This window comes from Onychostoma macrolepis, chromosome 15 (genome assembly GCF_012432095.1).
Source record: "Onychostoma macrolepis isolate SWU-2019 chromosome 15, ASM1243209v1, whole genome shotgun sequence".
Lineage (NCBI taxonomy): Eukaryota > Metazoa > Chordata > Actinopteri > Cypriniformes > Cyprinidae > Onychostoma > Onychostoma macrolepis.
Window position 1 is genome coordinate 10,295,110 of NC_081169.1, and position 19,808 is coordinate 10,314,917.

A 19,808-nucleotide genomic window follows, 5' to 3' on the forward strand; every position below is an offset into this window, starting at 1 on the left:
GTTACAAAGCAAAAAAATGGAAAAGCAGCACTCTGAAATGCAAAAACACCAGACACAGTGTAGTGCAGTGAACTGTGAGGTACTGTATAAAGCAAACCAGGCTCATTAGAAAAGAGTGACTCTTTTTTTCTTTTGCTGCACATTTCGGGTGACTTTTTTTTTTCTTCATTGCAGATGCAGGTTTATTAAATATGAAGGGCTACACATGACATGCAGGGGAAAAAGGTAAATTTAGTGCACATAATTTACTAATTCGTTCCCTTGGTTTACTAAATTGAGTGCACAATTTACTAATTCGCTCCCTCGGTTTAAGTAAATCGTGCCCTCAATATAATTATTAGTTCCCTCGCTTTAAGTAAATCGTGCAGATTAATTCACTCTGCTTCCTGTCCACATTCTCATAAACCTGTTGCTGCTATGTTATGTTATGGTGTGTTGTATTATGTTATGGACAGAGACACTTTAATTGGGTTTTATTTTGAGTTAGGAATGAATTATAGAGACATTCTCAAAAGCCTTGCTCTGTTGCATGGTATCTACATCGGTTACTGTGGCAACTTTTTATTACTTCGTTTGTTTTAGGTATCATGGCATGTTCAGAAAGTAAATGTTGCATTTGAAATTAACATACCACCAACACTTAACCCAACCCTAAACTTAACCGATAATGTTGAAAAAATAATACAAATAAAAAATTTGCTAAAGCAACAATGCGATTACTTCTGCAAGTATTTGAGTTCTTTTATTGTCTCGTGTTTCACAGAATGCATACCAGAGCACTGTGCATCACAAGTGCAACACTGTATCAGGTGAGCTATCGAGCAAGTTTACTATGTCAGTAAAGCCATACATATGGAGTGAACCATGTAATGTGAATGTTAAAATGTATTAGTTGACAAATCACACAGTATGGTAAAAGTGCTTTGAGGTTATAACTAGGCATGGGACGATAACCGGTTTCAAGGTATACCGCGGTTTGGAAAATTCACGGTTTCAAAACCACTAAAATTTTCTGTTATACCGTTCCTGCGGTATGCGCAGTTTTTTTACGTGTCGTCAAAGACGGAAAGTGCTGGACTCCCTCAGTTGTGAGCAGTGAAGAGCATAACGAGTCACACGACCCCTCCCCCTCGGGACAGCGGTCAGTGAGAGTAACCTGTGTGTAGGATGATGGCCGCATGAGGTGAATCCCTGGAACTTTTCCCCGTCGAAAAAGGCGAAGTCTGCTGTATGGGAATTTCTCGGGTAACGTAGACCAATCATGTTCCGTACACAATGATGTTCCGTACAGATGCCGTTTTGGCGCCGATCGCTAAATAAATACTTCCAGGTCGTACACAAACGATATATCTGTGTCGTCTTCATTTCTCCCTCTTTCACCCTCAATCAAGACAGAGACCCATTCGCGGGTTGTTTCAGTGTTGAAATAAATACTATTTTGCTTGCTACCGAGGCAGATAACATACCTAATTAACTAGCTAACGTCAACTAGTTTCCTCCCTCACATTACTTCACAGAGCGGGGAATAGCAGACTAAAGTACTACGTTTCTGCGATTTGGTACAATAAATTTAGCTGGTATCACGTCTATAATTTTAAGCCTCCTGCCATTGTTTACTGCGGTCAAGCCAGCCGCACTTTGTTTTTTGTTTGCGCGTGTAATCGCGCACTTACGGTATGGGTGCTGGGAGTGGTCAAAATGGATGTAAAGAAGCTGTCATAACGGCGTTTCCTTTGTACTTTTGCTGATATTTTCAATAGCTTGCCGTTCACGGTGACCCAAAATATGTCTACATTAAACATAATTTAACCCTAAAAAGACCATAAAGCGACATCAGAATATGTATTTATTGCTATTTTATAATTTTATATAATGACATAAATAATACAATTTCAGGATTTTTTTAATGACTTGAACATTGAATTAATGTTTGTAAATATTTTTTTTTGTACATTAACATTTGTATTGTACATTTATTAATATACATCATTTATCAATGTTACTATATATATATATATATATATATATATATATATATATGTGTGTGTGTGTGTGTGTGTGTGAGTGTGTACCTTTCAACTGATACTTGTTTAGAGTGACTATTACTGTATTAATTTTCAAGTTAAATCTACTGTACAATTTCTGTACAAATTAATGGCAAATCACTCCAAATCTCAATGTGCATTCACACATTTTCTCATATGCACTAACTCGTAAAAAGCTTTCCTTAATAGGTTTGCTCTTTCTTCCAATTGATTCCTGTTAACAGTGACCCTGACTATTACTGAAATAGTTTTCAAATATTTTTACTGTATAGTTTTGGAGAAAATTAATGGCAAAGTCACCCCAAGCATCTGTGTATCCTGACACTTTTCAATCACGTCCCATTTTCAAACACTCATAAAAACCTTTCCTTTATAGGTTTGCTCGTTCTTCCAATTGATTCCTGCTCACAGTGATCTATTAGTGACTATTACTGTACTGATTTTCAAATATTTTTACTGTATAGTTTTGGAGAAAATTAAAGGCAAATTCACCCCAAGTATTTAAGTGCATAAGCACTTTTACACAATGTCCCATTTTTAAACACTAATAAAATATTTATTTTATAGGTTTGCTGGTTCTTCCAATTGATTCCTGTTCACAGTGATCCTGTCTATTACCGTAATATTTTTCAAATATTTTTACTGTATAGCTTTAGAGAAAATGCAAGGCAAATTCACCACAACCATCTAATTGCATAAGCACTTTTACACCATGTCCCATTTTCAAACACTCATAAATATTTTTCCTTCATAGGTTTGCTCTTGCTTTCTGGTGATTCCTTTTCACAGTGACCCTGACTATTACTGAGATAGTTTTCAAATATTTTTACTGCATAGTTTTGCAGAAAATCAATGGCAAAGTCACCCCAAGCATCTAAGTGTATCCTTGAACTTTTACACCATGTCCCATTTTCAAACACTCATAAAAGTGTTTCCTTTATAGGTTTGCTCATGCTTCCAGTTGATTCCTGTTCACAGTGATCCTGACTATTACTCTACTGATTTTCAAATATTTTTACTGTATAGTTTTGGAAAAAATTAATAGCAAATTCACTCCAAAATTAAAGTGCATTCGAGCAGTTGCATCATTACTCATTTTCAAACACTCATAAAAATGTTTCCTTTATAGGTTTGCTCATTCTTCCAATTGATTCCTGTTCAGAGTGAACCAAACTATTACTGTATCAAGTTTCAACTGATTTTACTCTATAGTTTTGAATAAAAGTAAAGAAAATCACTCCAAAAATCAGTGCATTCTAATTTCCCATTTCAAATACTCAAATATTCAAATCTGTCCTTTATAGGTCTGCTCATTCACAGTGACCCTAACTATTACTTTATGAATTTTCTATTATTTTTACTGTATGGTTTTGGAGAAAATTAATGGTAAACAGCCCAAGCGTAAAAGTGCATTCTTGCACTTGCACTATTACCCATTTTCAAACACACATAAAAATCCTTCCTTTATAGGTTTGCTCATTCTTTCAATTGATTCCGGTTCACAGTCATCCTTACCATTACTGTATTCATTTTCAAATCATTGTACTCTACAGTTTTGGTGAAAATTAAAGGCAAATTCACTCCAGAAATCAAAGTGCATTCTAGCGTTTGGACCATTTCCCATTTTCAAAAACTCATAAAAATATATTATTGGTTTGCTCATTCTTTGAAATGATTCCTGTTCACAGTGACCCTGACTATTTCTATATTAATTTTCATGTCATTTTACTGTATAGTTTCTGGTAAAATTAAAGGCAAACTCGGTCCAAAATTGCTTTTGGAGTGCATTCTTCCATTTTAGTCCCAGTGGTCCACCAAGTCCTACAGGAAGACGACGAAGCAGCCCTGACACAGACAACCTGGATATGTGGGAAGCTGCTCTAGAACGCGCTGCCTCCTGGGCCATCCAGCACGACTCCCCACCGCTGCACCACCGCGGTATGCAGTATGTCGATTGTCCCTTTGGTGCCACTCGCATGGAGTTTGGGGACGTGGCTTGTGCTACCCAACCCGTCCCGCTGGCTCATTCGGACAGTTAGACTCGGCTACGCAATTCAGTTCGCCAGGCAACCCCCCAGGATTAGCGGCATCCTAGAGACTTCGGTGACAGTCCAAGATGCCCCTGTCCTGTGCGTGGAGATTGCTGTCCTGTCGGCGAAGGATGCAATCGCGCCTGTCCCTCCAGCTGAGATGAAGCAGGGGTTTTACAGCCCTTACTTCATTGTACCCAAGAAAAGTGGTGGCCTTTGGCCAATCTTGGATCTGCACGTCTTGAAGCGGCCCTTCATAAGCTTCCGTTCAGGATGTTGAAGCAGGAGCGCATTCTCAGTTGCTTCCAATCCCAGGACTGGTTTGCAGTGGTCGACCTAAAGGACGCATACTTTCATGTATCGATTCTTTCTCAATACAGGCCGTTCGTACGGTTTGCGTTTGAGGGTCGGGCATAGCAGTAGCTAAAACAGTAGCTGTTTTGTACATTAACCGACAGGGTCACAACTCGCCCGTCATCTCCTCCTCTGGAGTCAGACGCGGCTCAAGTCGCTGTGTGCTGTCCACCTCCAGGTGAGCTTATGCCTTTAAGTGTAGTCTGGTCAGAGAAAACACCCAAACATGCCTGAGTAGAGTCGTACTTTCTTTTCTGCAAGAAAGGTGGGCGTAGGCTGTCACCCTCTACCTTGAAAGTGATGCATGATGCAGTGGCAAATTCCTGGGGAAGCATGACCTGATTGTTAGGTTCCTGAGGGGTGCCAGAAGATAAAATCCTCCTAGGCCACCCATTGTGCCCTCCTGGGATCTCTCTGTCATCCTGGCTTGACTTCAGAAGGATCCCTTTGAGCTGCTGGAATCGGTTGAGCTTAAATATTTGTCTATTAAGACAGCGCTCCTGATTGCTCTCACCTCCATCAAGAGGGTCGGGACCTCCAAGCATTTTCAGTGAGCAAAGAGTGTCTTGTTCGGACCGGCCTACTCTCAAGTTGTCCTGAGACCCCTGCCTAGATACACGCCCAAGGGTCCCACCACTCCCTTCCGAGACCAGGTGGTGAACCTGCAAGCCCTGCCCCCGGAGGAGGCAGATCCAGCCTTGGCGTTTCTGGGTCCTGTAAGAGCATATACGTGGACCGCACTCATAGCTTCAGAAGTTCTGAGCAGCTCCTTGTGTGCTATGTAGGTCAGCAGAAAAGGAAGGCTGTCTCCAAGAAGAGGTTGACCCAGTGGACACTGGATGCCTTTCTTCTGCCTTTCTTCTCTCAGAGATGATTGGGGCTCCCAAGTAAACCCCTAAAAACGCCAATGAAATTTGGCTAGTGGATTTTGCATGCTGAGCCACTTCTCGTGCATATGGGTATATAAGGTGACAGCGTGCATCCACTCATTCAGGTTTTACACTGAGGAGCCGAGAACATGTCCCGGCATCAGCGATTGGTTCAAGGTTGTGGCATGGGGACATAACATCTCTGTTCCCTCCATCAGGGAACAAGGATTACGTACGTAACCTAGACTTTTCAGTTTCATATGGTAATAAGCATGGTACGTTTGCTCAATAATACCTTCAAAAAATGAAAACGTGTTTGAAAATGCAAGAATGCACTTCAAAAACATTTTTGGAGTGAGTTTGCCTTTAATTTTATTAGAAACTACACAGTAAAATAACATGAAAATTAATACAGTAATAGGCAGGGTCACTGTGAGCAGGAATCAACTGGAAGAACGAGCAAACCTATAAAGGAAATATTTTTGTGTTTGAATATGGGACATGGTGTGAAAGTGCTTATACACTTAGATGCTTGGGGTGAATTTGCCTTTCATTTTCTCCAAAACTATACAGTAAAAATATTTGAAAATCAGTACAGTAATAGTCAGGATCACTGTGAGTAGGAATCAACTGGAAGAACGAGCAAACCTATAAAGGAAAAACATTATGAGTGTTTGAAAATGGGACGTGATGTAAAAGTGCTTATGCACTTAGGTGCTTGGGGTGATTTTGCCTTTAATTTTCTCCAAAACTATACAGTAAAAATATTTGAAAATTATTACAGTAATAGTCAGGGTCACTGTGAATAGGAACCACCTGAAAGCAAGAGCAAAACTATAAAGGGAAAAAAATTATGAGTTTTTGAAAATGGGACGTGATGTGAAAGTGCAAGGATACACTTGGATGCTTGGGGTGAATTTGCCATTAATTTTCTCCAACACTATACAGTAAAAATATTTGAAAACTATTTCAGTAATAGTCAGGATCACTATGAGCAGGAATCAACAGGAAGAACGAGCAAACCTATAAAGGAAAGGTTTTTATGAGTGTTTGAAAATGGGACGTGATTGAAAAGTGCCAGGATACACAGATGCTGGGGGTGACTTTGCCATTAATTTTCTCCAAAACTATACAGTAAAAATCTTTGACAATTATTACAGTAATAGTCAGGGTCACTGTGAACAAAACAAGCAAACAACGTGAATAAAACAAGCAAACCTATAAAGGAAATACTTTTATGAGTGTTTGAAAATGAGACATTGTGTAAAAGTGCTTATGTAATTAGATGGTTGTGGTGAATTTGCCTTTAATTTTAATTTTCAATAATAGTCAGGGTCACTGTTAACAGGAATCAATTGGAAGAAAGAGCAAACCTATTAAGGAAAGCTTTTTACGAGTTAGTGCATATGAGAAAATGTGTGAATGCACATTGAGATTTGGAGTGATTTGCCATTAATTTGTACAGAAATTGTACAGTAGATTTAACTTGAAAATGAATACAGTAATAGTCACTCTAAACAAGTATCAGTTGAAAGGTACACACACACATATACATATAGTAACATTGATAAATGATGTATATTAATAAATGTACAATACAAATGTTAATGTACAAAAAAAAAAGATTTACAAACATTAATTCAATGTTCAAGTCATTAAAAAAATCCTGAAATTGTATTATTTATGTCATTATATAAAATTAAAAATAGCAATAAATACATATTCTGATGTCGCTTTATGGTCTTTTTAGGGTTAAATTATGTTTAATGTAGACATATTTTGGGTCACCGTGAACGGCAAGCTATTGAAAATATCAGCAAATGTACAAAGGAAACGCCGTTATGACAGCTTCTTTACATCCATTTTGACCACTCCCAGCACCCATACCGTAAGTGTGCGATTACACGCGCAAACAAAAAAAAAAGTGCGGCTGGCTTGACCGCAGTATGTGTAGAAAGTGAGCATATCTCCAAAAACCTTGTTGAGCTGCAGGTTTAATGACTGCATTTTTTAATTTTTTACAGAAATTGTTTTGATTTATGTTTTTGATTATTGAGCTATAGCTTTAGGTTAAGTGACTGCATTTTCAATTATTTTTAATTTAGAAGGATTTTATTTATTTATTTTTATTTTTTATTTTTTTGCAGAAAATAATTTATTTATGTTCTGATTATTGTTGAGCTGCAGGTTTAGGCTCACTTAAGTGACTGCATGCAATTTAATTAACAAGAATTCAATTATTTATATTAATTATTTAGCCTGACATGTTTACCATTCCAAAATGTTCTATATGTTTCTTAAAAATAAAATGTATTGTGTTCAGTGGAAAAAAAACGTTGTTGTTTTTTACCCAGACATTTAAAAATAACATATTTTAGAGCTATAATCGCAATACCGTGATACCGTGATATTTTTTTTATCTAAGGTTATCATACCGTCAGAATCTCATACCGGCCGATGCCTAGTTATAACATAGTATTATGCATTATGTAATCATAATTTATGTGCAAAGTCTAGTGTTCATTTCTCCAATGTAGGTATTACAATTGCATTTGAGTTTACTTGATGACCATCAAAACTATACATTCTATAAGGAAAGTTTGAATGAAATTCAGACTACATTTTTCTTGTTGTTATTGTCATAACTGCCAGCATCGGTTCAGTCGCATTATTACCATTCCTCTCACCTTATGGGATAGTAAAGTGTCCATTAAATGCACATTCCACAATCTCAGCAGAAGCAGTAGTTCATCTGGGTACTTTTTGTCAGAAAAACACTGATTCCAAAAAAAAAAAGAAACAATTTTTAGCTCCACTTTGGGGTTTTGGCTACATGAATATGAATTAACATAAAAATAGTCCCGTAGAACTCACTTTAATTTCCTGCAGTTCTATATGAAGAATAAACAATGTGAAAGCTCAACACAAGCCTGCTATTGCAGTTTTGCTGCAGCACCACTTACATTATGTGCTGCTTATGCATGCGGTGAGTGTGAAATGGGCTTTATTTGTGATATTTGGATTGGGTTGCTGATTACATTTTTGTAATTAATTAGTAATTTCTCCAAGAATATGATTCTAAAGCCCTCCCATATATCTGGCTGCTGCTGACACATTCAGAAAAGAAAATCCTGTTGTCTGTTTGCCTTCACAACACATTTTGTCCCTGATCCTGGTGTCAGCTTGTGAGGGAGAGGTGTCTAGAAGGGGTTTTGGTAACCACATTATCCATGTTCTTTACAGTGGCTGAGTCTCATGGAACCGTTCGGACGACAGATCAAAGCCTCTCACTCTCTCTGTGCTGGTCCAGCTAGTCTGGCGATGCTAGCCATCAGTCCTGGATCCAAAGACAGGCTTCTGCCTTCACAGACCATGGCTTGGATTGTTTCCCCAAGTGCGGACATTGGGCTTTGATGGTCAGTTTGCTGTGACTGAGACCCAGGGGTAGGCTTAGAAGGGCTGAACATGGGAAAAGAGGATGAAACGGAGGCTGGAAAAAGAGAAATTCTCCTTTCCGCAGAAAGATTTTGTCAGCAGCATTCATGCTTCACAAGATGGAGTTAGCATGTTTTTGGTTGTGTGCAAGCACTGTGGGAGATGAGCCAAAACATAAGCAGCAGAGATATCCCACAATGTGTGGCTTTTTGGGGCTAAAGCTGAATTAACTGAAAAAGCTCAACTGAATTAATTATATGATATGGTGATTAAGTAACCAAAGGAATAATAATTAACAGCCTACATCAATATTTACTGGAAAAAAGTCATTGTGTGTGTGTGTGTGTGTGTTTATCGTGTATATATTTTAATCACACTAAATTAATCTGAAAACCTTTTATTTTCATCTTTCTAACCCCCTTTTCTCTTCCCTTCCATGTTGTATATTATTCTGTTCATATACTGTGTATATAAACAAACAAACAAATAAAAACAAACGTACGAACAAACAAACAAATACATATTTTTTAACAAATAAAATTCAATTAAAATAAAGGTAAAATTAAATACACATTTTAATTTTATTTGAGCAAATGCAGGAATAAAGAAATACATGTTGTAATAATAATAATAAATTATACTAAATTAAAATGAACTAAACTATTACTAAACTAAACTAAACCTTTCATTTTATTTTTCCTCACTGTTTCCCTCTCTTCCCTTCAAAGATATTTTTCATAAATAAATGAAAAAAAAATAAATGAATAAATAAGACTCTCTCTTCCCTTCCATATTATAAAGTTCATAGATGACTAAATAGATAAAATATATAAACGATATACAAATGTAAATAACTGCATTTTAACTAAAAATGCAATCATACTAAATGTATAAGTATTATTTTCAAAATAATATGTTTTAAATAATCAGACTAAATTAAACTGACAACTTTAATTTCTGTCTTCCGCACTTTCCCTCTCTTTTCTTCCATAATGTACACTGTAAAAAGTGATAAGTTGACTTAACTTAAAAAAAAATGAGGAAACCCGTTGCCTTAAAATTATTAAGCAAATAAAAAAAAAAAAATAAAAAAAAAAGTTAAGTGAACTTGACAATTCACTTAACTTATTTTTTTAATTATCATTCACTTAAAAAAATTAAGGCAACAGGTTTCCTCAATTTTTTAAGTTAAGTTAACATCACTTTTTACAGTGTATGTATGTATATAGGAATGAATAAATGAATTGAATGAATAAACAAATAAATAAAAAATCCCTTTCTGCCATTCCATACTGTATATTACTGTTCACAGATTTATAAATAAATAAATAAAATAAATAATATAGACAAATAAACAAATATAATTATTGGATTTTTAATAAAAATACAATCACAATGAATATATATGTTATAAATGTTTTTTAAAAATATAAATTTTTCAATTAATCACACTGAATTAACCTGGCAATCTCACTTTTTTTTTTCTCACAATGTTTCCCGCTCTTCCCTTCTATACCGTATATTATACCGTTCATATCTACCCTTCCATACTGTTCAAATGATTCAAAATGCTGTGCGTGTCACAAAGCCACGACTATCATTTTAGTGCCCCTCCTCCTGCTGCTAGATAAAAGCAGTGTCCTGGTCTGTCTCGGCTGGACTTCCCGACCAGCACTAATTATTGATGTGCATTTGTCTGGTTTGCATCAGTCTCCTCTGTGATCTTGGCTTATGAGGTGCGATTATTCCAGCAATTGTTCATGGAAAAATTCACTGGGACAGGCAGGGCTGTTTATGGATGCTTCTCAGCCTCTTAAATTATGGATTTCCTCTGCCCTGCATCTTCCTTTGCCCCTATTTGCTTTGTTATTTATATTTCACTTTTTATTGGGTGAATAAGCAGACTGAATTTTTGAAAAACCTACATGTAGACAGAGCTACATTAAAGATTTCAATATTTATACAACCTAATATCCAGAACCTAGACAGGCTAATTTTAGTTAGAAAAGAAAATAATAAGTTTTAGGTGCAAAAAACATTTTGATTGAGACAATCCATATCAAAGTTTAAACATTAAAACCTATTAAACTTCCTTCCAAGAGGCAATGCAGATTACTTACAAATTGTAATCTGTTACTGATTACAAATTGCATGATGAAAATTTTACTCAGTTAATTAGATTTTAGGTTATGTATTCTGACTACATGTATTAGGTATTTTGGATTGTTTTTAGACTGCATATGACCTAATTTATGGCCTTTTTTAATTTTTTTACATTTGAAATATTTTATTCGTTTACCTGTATGTCAATGTGACCATTAACCAACATTAGAGAGATATATACACACAAATGTGTCATTAAATGATTGAAATATATTAACTTTAGTCTCGGGAGGACTTCAAGAAAATAGTTTAGGTCAAAGGAGTTTGACCGACAAAATGTTTGGGAACCCCTGCATCATATGAACAAATAATAATAAACATGAAATGACATGGTCAAAGTCTTACAGGTTTTGGTTTAAAATATATTTTAATGCCATTCATATTGAAACTGCCATGCATTTAAACTCGATTGCCATTTCTACTGAAACTACTTTATGTGCTGTAATATTTTAGTCAACACATCAAAATAAGTGTGCTTCTTTATAGTACTATGTCTTCAGTGTTCAGAAATGCACTTTTAAGATTTGAAGTTCACTACAAGTGCAGATCTAGTACAACTAAGCACTTCAAAAAGATAGCTATTTTCTCAGCATCCTAGATGAAACCTCCTGGAAAGCAACTGATATGAAACACTCTACATGCAGTGCCTCCAAATGGGAGACTTGATTGTAACCAAAAGTGACGTTAGCATGTAGCTAATGATCAGCCTGTCAGTCACAAAGCAGAGCACGGTGCTCTAATAAGCATAAAAATACATAACAAACACAAATATGGCACAAATACACCATTTTGGATTTGTTTTCACTGAACATATGACAGCTCATTCTGGCAATGCCTTCTTTTGTCATTAAGGTCTCTTCGTTCATGAAGTGTCAATTAAAAAACAATGATTATAATGACTGATGGCAGAAATAATAAAATATGTATGCTAGGATGCTAATTGAAGAGGAGTGCTAACTGTCTGACACACAAAGTTTGATGCAGCAGCCTACAGTATGTACTGGCAGACAGCAAGGCAGCTCAGTAGGATTTGGAACAGAGCCATTGACTTGACCGCTATAAAATAAACATTTAATCATGGTCATTTTCTGTAAAGAACAACAAATAATTTCTCTGCGTAATGTGTCCTGGACACAGATTAGATACAGTTGTTTCACAGTAGAATATTCTTTGGCTGTGGAGTTTAATCCGTGACTGGGTCTGGAAACACTGCCCTGGAAATTGGCCATACGGTTTGACAAAGTGAGGTTTCCCCTGAGTGATTGTGTGGTGTAGGAGTGTGAGGATGTTTTGCAGAAACACCTTTGAGTAGGTTGTGACATTACACGTCTCTAGATTCTGTGCCGAGAAATACAAATGGAGTGAGATTTCCAGACGCACGGAGACAGGGGTGCATAAGGTTGACCATATTCAGCCACTCAGTCGCTAATGGACAATTTATGTCAGGTAGACTAAAAAAGATGAGTCTGAACTCTAAGGTGCAAGTTTTGTCGGAAGAAAAAATTGACTTTTAAGACTAAAATGTCTATGCCTGAGTTAAGGGAAATTGGATGTAATAAATGCAGCAAGCCTGTTGATGGCGGGCATCCCAGAACCCAAGATATTATACAACCAAGGCAGCCTTTACTGTGGCAAGATGGCCTCTCACTTTTCCCATTTATCCCTCTAGATATATAAAAAAAAAATTGCCCCCACTTGCATCAGAGATGAAACATTAACTATGGCATAATGTAGATTAAATCATTCAGCTATCATTTCTAACAGAAGGGCAGTGTTCAGGAGGATGCTTGGGAGGAGCCAACCTTAAGACATCACAATGCTGTGTTCAGGTGAAAACGAGAAATGTTGATCTCATTTCTGAAACCCACTGGAAGAACCTAAGAAGTAGGGCAAGCTGAACACTTCCACCTGCACACTTCATTTCTCTGTTGATGTCAATAATTAAAATGTAGCTGTGTAAGATCAAATTCAGACAATAAAAATAATATATTTTTAATATGTTATATTAGTATATTAAAATATGTTATATAATATATTACTGTGGGGGTGTGTGCATTATTAGTGTATGTGTACAAAGTAATAATAATAATAATAATAATAATAATAATAATAAATGAATATGTGTATGCATGTAAATATAAAATAATACAATTAAATATGAATTATAAATATATTTTATAATATAATATAATATATCATAATATACAATAAACACATAATTTCTATATGTATTATATATTTACATTTTATATATATATATATATATATATATATATATATATATATATATATGTGTACAAATGTTTTTGTTTTAATATATATATATAGTAAACATTTTATAATATTGCATAACATGATATATAATAAATATATAATGTTAATTATTATATTTTATTACAATTTACAAATCTTATATTACAATTTACAAATATTTGCAAATATTTTCTTTTAGTTTTATTTAACAATATTATCATATAGTAAAATTATATATATATATATATATATATATATATATATATATATATATACAGTGAGGAAAATAAGTATTTGAACACCCTGCTATTTTGCAAGTTCTCCCACTTAGAAATCATGGAGGGGTCTGAAATTGTCATCGTAGGTGCATGTCCAGTGTGAGAGACATAATCTTAAAAAAAAAAATCCAGAAATCACAATGTATGATTAGTATTTGAACACCTGTCTATCAGCTAGAATTCTGACCCTCAAAGACCTGTTAGTCTGCCTTTAAAATGTCCACCTCCACTCCATTTATTATCCTAAATTAGATGCACCTGTTTGAGGTCGTTAGCTGCATAAAGACACCTGTCCACCCCATACAATCAGTAAGAATCCAACTACTAACATGGCCAAGACCAAAGAGCTGTCCAAAGACACTAGAGACAAAATTGTACAATCATTAGAAAATGGAAGAAGCTAAACATGACTGTCAATCTCCCTCGGACTGGGGCTCCATGCAAGATCTCACCTCGTGGGGTCTCAATGATCCTAAGAAAGGTGAGAAATCAGCCCAGAACTACACGGGAGGAGCTGGTCAATGACCTGAAAAGAGCTGGGACCACCGTTTCCAAGGTTACTGTTGGTAATACACTAAGACGTCATGGTTTGAAATCATGCATGGCACGGAAGGTTCCCCTGCTTAAACCAGCACATGTCCAGGCCCGACTTAAGTTTGCCAATGACCATTTGGATGATCCAGAGGAGTCATGGGAGAAAGTCATGTGGTCAAATGAGACCAAAATAGAACTTTTGGTCATAATTCCACTAAACGTGTTTGGAGGAAGAAGAATGATGAGTACCATCCCAAGAACACCATCCCTACTGTGAAGCATGGGGTGGTAGCATCATCTTTGGGGGTGTTTTTCTGCACATGGGACAGGGCGACTGCACTGTATTAAGGAGAGGATGACCGGGGCCATGTATTGCGAGATTTTGGGAACAACCTCCTTCCCTCAGTTAGAGCATTGAAGATGGGTCGAGGCTGGGTCTTCCAACATGACAATGACCCGAAGCACACAGCCAGGATAACCAAGGAGTGGCTCTGTAAGAAGCATATCAAGGTTCTGGCGTGGCCTAGCCAGTCTCAGACCTAAACCCAATAGAGAATCTTTGGAGGAGCTCAAACTCCGTGTTTCTCAGCGACAGGCCAGAAACCTGACTGATCTAGAGAAGATCTGTGTGGAGGAGGGCCAAAATCCCTCCTGCAGTGTGTGCAAACCTGGTGAAAAACTACAGGAAACGTTTGACCTCTGTAATTGCAAACAAAGGCTACTGTACCAAATATTAACATTGATTTTCTCAGGTGTTCAAATACTTATTTGCAGCTGTATCATACAAATAAATAGTTAAAAATCATACATTGTGATTTCTGGATTATGTCTCTCACAGTGGACATGCACCCACGATGACAATTTCAGACCCTCCATGATTTCTAAGTGGGAGAACTTGCAAAATAGCAGGGTGTTCAAATACTTATTTTCCTCACTGTATATATCTATATATATCTATATATCTATATCTATATATATATTAATATATAATAAAAAGTGTGGCAAAATGTTTTATAATAATAAAGTATAATATGTTTTATTCTTTATTTTAATGTGTATTATGTGTATATGTGTACTGTATAATATACTAGTTATATATATGAAATATGTCTAATTTTATACATTCATCATATATTTACATATGTGTGTGTAATAAAATAAATAAATATAATAAATGTAAATGTAATAAAATAATAAAATATTTTTAATAAAATAATAAAAAAGTAATTTTAAATATATATTTAAAAAAAAATACATGTAATGGATGTTTTAATGGATATTTTGTCAATATAATTAGTTATTAGTCTCATGACATTTATGGCTCAGCTGATAATTGGGTCTCAAACTGAGTGTCTAGAAGCATGGAAGCAAACAGGTCATGTACCTCTGGTGGGGGCATGCCATAAATTCTCATTATTATGAATGGGACTGCTGACAAATAATTTTCTTGAAATAAGATACAGCTTTGACAAATTTAGCCCTTGTGAATATAATTATTGTATGTATAGTGATAATTGTATTTTCTGCAACTTTTTTTTTTATAAAGTGAAAAGAAATTACCTGTCAGGACTGTAAATCAATTCACAAGAAATTCCAAAAAGGAACGTGACACGCCAAAACAAACCCATTAGAATTAAGCCAGTCTTTTATTTTATTTAAAAAAAAAAAAATTACACACCATAAAAATTACATGTACAAAACTATAAGATCTTAAATTGATTTATGTACAGTTACAAAAGAAAATGGCAAAATAAAAAGTGACCAAACAACTCAAATTAACAGGTATACTTGTGCTCCCATTCGGGACTGTTGTTGCTGCTGCTGCTGCCGTTTGTTGCTTAGAGTCCTTTAGTTTTGAGTTCTCACTGAACGAGAGGGTCACGACTGACACTGTAAAGCCGGAGGAGATGCAGAAGGGCAGATTGATGAAAGTGCAGAAAGCACAGACATGCTGTTTATTTTGTCCCATCTGAGTTTCCGCTCACTGGTGCAGTTTGCATGATTGAATGGGTGGAGGATGATGAATATCTAGAGAAAACAAGAGACAGAAACAAGATCAGACTCTATGGCAGAAGGCGTGACGCTTCTGAAGAGATAAGAAAAGACTGCAGGTCCTGCCTAGTCATCGAGGAGCTAACATACAATTGCAGGAATGATCCGGTTCAATACAATACATTTTAAGCTCTGTTGACAGCGTTTGTGGCATAATGACTACTAGTGTGAATTTACTTGTACAGAAGTATATAGAGCAGTAGTGGAGGGTCGGTGTCCTGTCTATCATTCTATCTATCCATCTATTGTTCTGTGTATCCATCTATCATTCCATTGTTCTACCATCCATCATTCTATCATTCTCTTTATCCATCTATCATTATATCTATACATTTATTGTTTTGTGTATCCATCTATCATTATTTTGTTCTGTTTTTCCATCTATTGTACTATCTATCATCCTATTTATCTGTATATTGTTGTATCTATCTATGAAAGTGAAAGTGACGTGACATACGGCCAAGTATGGTGACCCATACTCAGAATTTGTGCTCTGCATTTAACCCATCCAAAGTGCACACACACAGCACTGAACACACACACACACCGTGAACACACACCGGAGCAGTGGGCAGCCATTTATGCTGCAGTGCTCAGGGAGCTGTTGGGGGTTCGGTACCTTGCTCAAGGGCACCTCAGTCGTGGTATTGAGGGTGGAGAGCGCTGTACATTCACTCCCCCCACCTAGAATTCCAGCCGGACTGAGACTCGATCTCGCAACCTTTGGATTACGAGTCTGACTCTCTAACCATTAGGCCCCGTCTATCTAGATATCATTCCGGTGTTTAATCTTCCCATCCAACTATCTATCTATCTATCTATCTATCTATCTATCTATCTATCTATCTATCTATCTATCTATCTATCTATCTATCTGTCTGTCATGTTCTAACTATCATTATAACTAGTGTTAAATAAACATCTTCTCAATGTTGTATGCAATGTTGTGCTGCTTAATATTTTGAAGTTCAAAATAACTTTGAAAGTTTCTAATTTTATAATGTGTGTTTTAATGTCACTTCTGTTCAGTTTAGCTTTGTTGCTGAAAAAAGTATTAATTTCTAAAAAAAAAAAAAAAAAGAGAATAATAATAATAATAATAATAATAATAATAATAATTTTACTGGCCCCATACTTTTGAACCAACAGGTTTAGCTTTTATTAAATAAATAAATAAATATTGTAAATGATATTTATGTATATAATCCACCAATATAATGAATATTGTTGAGTTTTAACAATTGCTCCACAAATACATTGTAGATTACTGTGACTGTCCCCTTTACTTTAACAACTACAAAATAAATATATAGCCTTTATAGCCTGAAGTGTTCAAAGACCAGAGGGAATGAGTGAAATTGGCTTTCATAACTGGTGATTGTGACATCTAACATTACATTGATCTTATATGCATACAGGAACAAAAGGAATGAACAGCAGTGCTGGCATCCTCTCAAATCTATGATGGTGGTCTTCTCTTTGGGCTTCTGGACCCTTTGGATGGGAGAACAGCTGATATAAATGTTAATTTGTTGGCAGGAGCAGCAAATGGTGCCGCCAAGCTCTGGAAAGCTTGAGAGACCATGAAAGCAGCCGGGATTAGACAACATCTCTGCCAGTGACTCGACCCGTCCCTGTTCTGCTATCGTCAGATAATGCGTTCGCAGAGACCACCTTCAACACCTGGACAAAGACCTCCATCCACGTCCTGTTTCAGCAAACACCACAATCAGTCTCCCATCAAAACCTAAATGAACGGCCATCAATATTGATCTAAATATGTCACAACTGATTTATTTTTAGCTCGGTCCTGACAAAAGAAAATGCATCGATGTGGATTTGGCCTCTAGAGCAGCCATATGTTCCAGCCAAGCGATGAGACAGATACTGGATGTTTCTCACCGCATGTGGGCTCCAAGATGGATCTGTCTGAAGCCTCGCGGCTCTAAATGACAGCGAAGACGTGACAGTAGTCTGAACACACAACCAAGATCATCCAAACACAGCTAAGATCAACAGCTCCGGGCATTTGCATATTAAGTGAAGTTTCTGTTTTTAATCTCAGACGTTTTCTCCTCTCGTAGGCCCGAAAAGCCGAATCGTTCCGGTGTTTAATCTTGTTAGGTGAAAAATGAATGTTTTCAGTTTTGAGTGTGGCGACGTAAACAGACTACTTAAGATATATGGGAATAAAGACAAAGAGAAAAGACATGCCTGTTGTTCCGGTGAGAGGACTACTTCAAGTAAAGAAAGAAGATAAATAAACTTCAAACTACAATCCCATTGTGTCATAAAAGCCTGATCTTTCAGCCATACTAATTTTAAAAATGTTAATACCAGTGTATTAAAATATGCATTGTTCAAAAGTGTGAGGTCAGTAAGATAATATATGTATATTATTAAGCAAAGATGTAATAAATTGATCAAAAGAGACAGTAAATGCATTTATAATAATAATAATAAATTATTTAATGTAGTTACTTTCTAAATCATGATAAATAAATAAATGTATAAATAAATAAATAATGTTTTCCACAAAATAAAATAAAATAAAATAAAATAAAATAAAATAAAATAAAATAAAATAAAATAAAATAAAATAAAATAAAATAAAATAAAATAAAATAAAAATGATGGCTGCAGAAGAGTATTTGCATCACAGAAATAAATTACATTTACAAATATATTAAAATAAAGAACAGTTATTTTAAATAATAATAATAATAATAATAATAATTTTACTGTACCGTTGACTGTACTCAAAAAACGCAGCCTTGGTGACCATAAGAGATTTCCAAAAACATCTCTAAAACAAGCCAATCGAGAGGACTTTTGCAAGACTATTCCATGCATAAATTAAACCTGAAGTTCTACACTGAACTCCTAGATTAAATCTTTAGCGTAAACACATTCAATCTTCTATATCAGAAACCGAGGATAGCTTTCAGCACTCAGAGAATCTTATTACTTGGTTTGGCTGCCATTATAGCTTTCATTATGAGTTATATCACCACACCTTGTTTCTCGTCAGCACTATTGATTATGCAATTAAATCCAGCCTGACCATTAGATATCAAATAAAGGAGTCTTTCAATGGATTTTGTGCAAACCCAGGGGCAAAACGGTGAATGACAGTCAGGCGTAAATCACAGAAGCTCTTTAATAAAACAGAAGTCTGTCATGCAAATGACGCACTGGAGAATGACGGCCACATCACTTTCCAAAAGAGAGAAAGAGACAGGTAAACTCCATATGAACTCTAATCACTTTATAACACCAAGACAATTATTTGATGCATTTGTGCATTTGTGTATGAAAGAGCATGTATATGCATAGTATTTTATTTTGTACTGCATACACTTTTTGTAATTTTTAAATTACAAAAATATAAAAAGAAATATATATATAAACCTTGCTTAACTGTTAGTTACTATAGCATATGCATTGTAATTTTACTGTAAAAGACCATGATTTTTTTTTTCAAGTTAAAAACTATGAATTACTGTATGATTACAGTGAAAAATAGTAAAATGACAATCCCAGGCATCCCTGTGTGACACACCACATTTTATTTAGATGATTTAAATAATATATATATATATATATATATATATATATTTTTTTTTTTTACCAGTAATGTACATCAGGGTGTTTTGTTACAGTTTTTGTTATTTAGTTAATGATTATTGCATTATTTTATTTATGTGTTACCCGGTGTCTTTGTTTTATGACCATGTGTGCATGTATATATTAATATATATTAATAAAGTATTGACCATAATTTATGGATAGGCC

At 35.4% G+C, this 19,808-nt stretch overlaps 1 protein-coding gene and 1 long non-coding RNA gene across 3 annotated transcripts in view; one reads left to right on the plus strand and one right to left on the minus strand.

Annotated features, from left to right (window-relative positions):
- Positions 1-1,039: 1,039 nt before the first annotated feature.
- Positions 1,040-18,258, plus strand: LOC131554062 (uncharacterized). The gene is made up of 3 exons (XR_009274319.1): positions 1,040-1,245; positions 8,542-8,714; positions 17,432-18,258. It is a non-coding gene; the product is annotated as an uncharacterized LOC131554062 (long non-coding RNA).
- Positions 15,605-19,808, minus strand: part of zgc:172282 (leucine-rich repeat and fibronectin type III domain-containing protein 1-like protein) — a 139,553-nt gene continuing 135,349 nt past the window's right edge. For both annotated transcript variants that reach the window (XM_058799113.1, XM_058799112.1), the window contains exon 7: positions 15,605-15,989. The gene's annotated coding sequence lies outside the window, so the exon portion shown is untranslated. The remainder of the gene's footprint in view (positions 15,990-19,808) is intronic.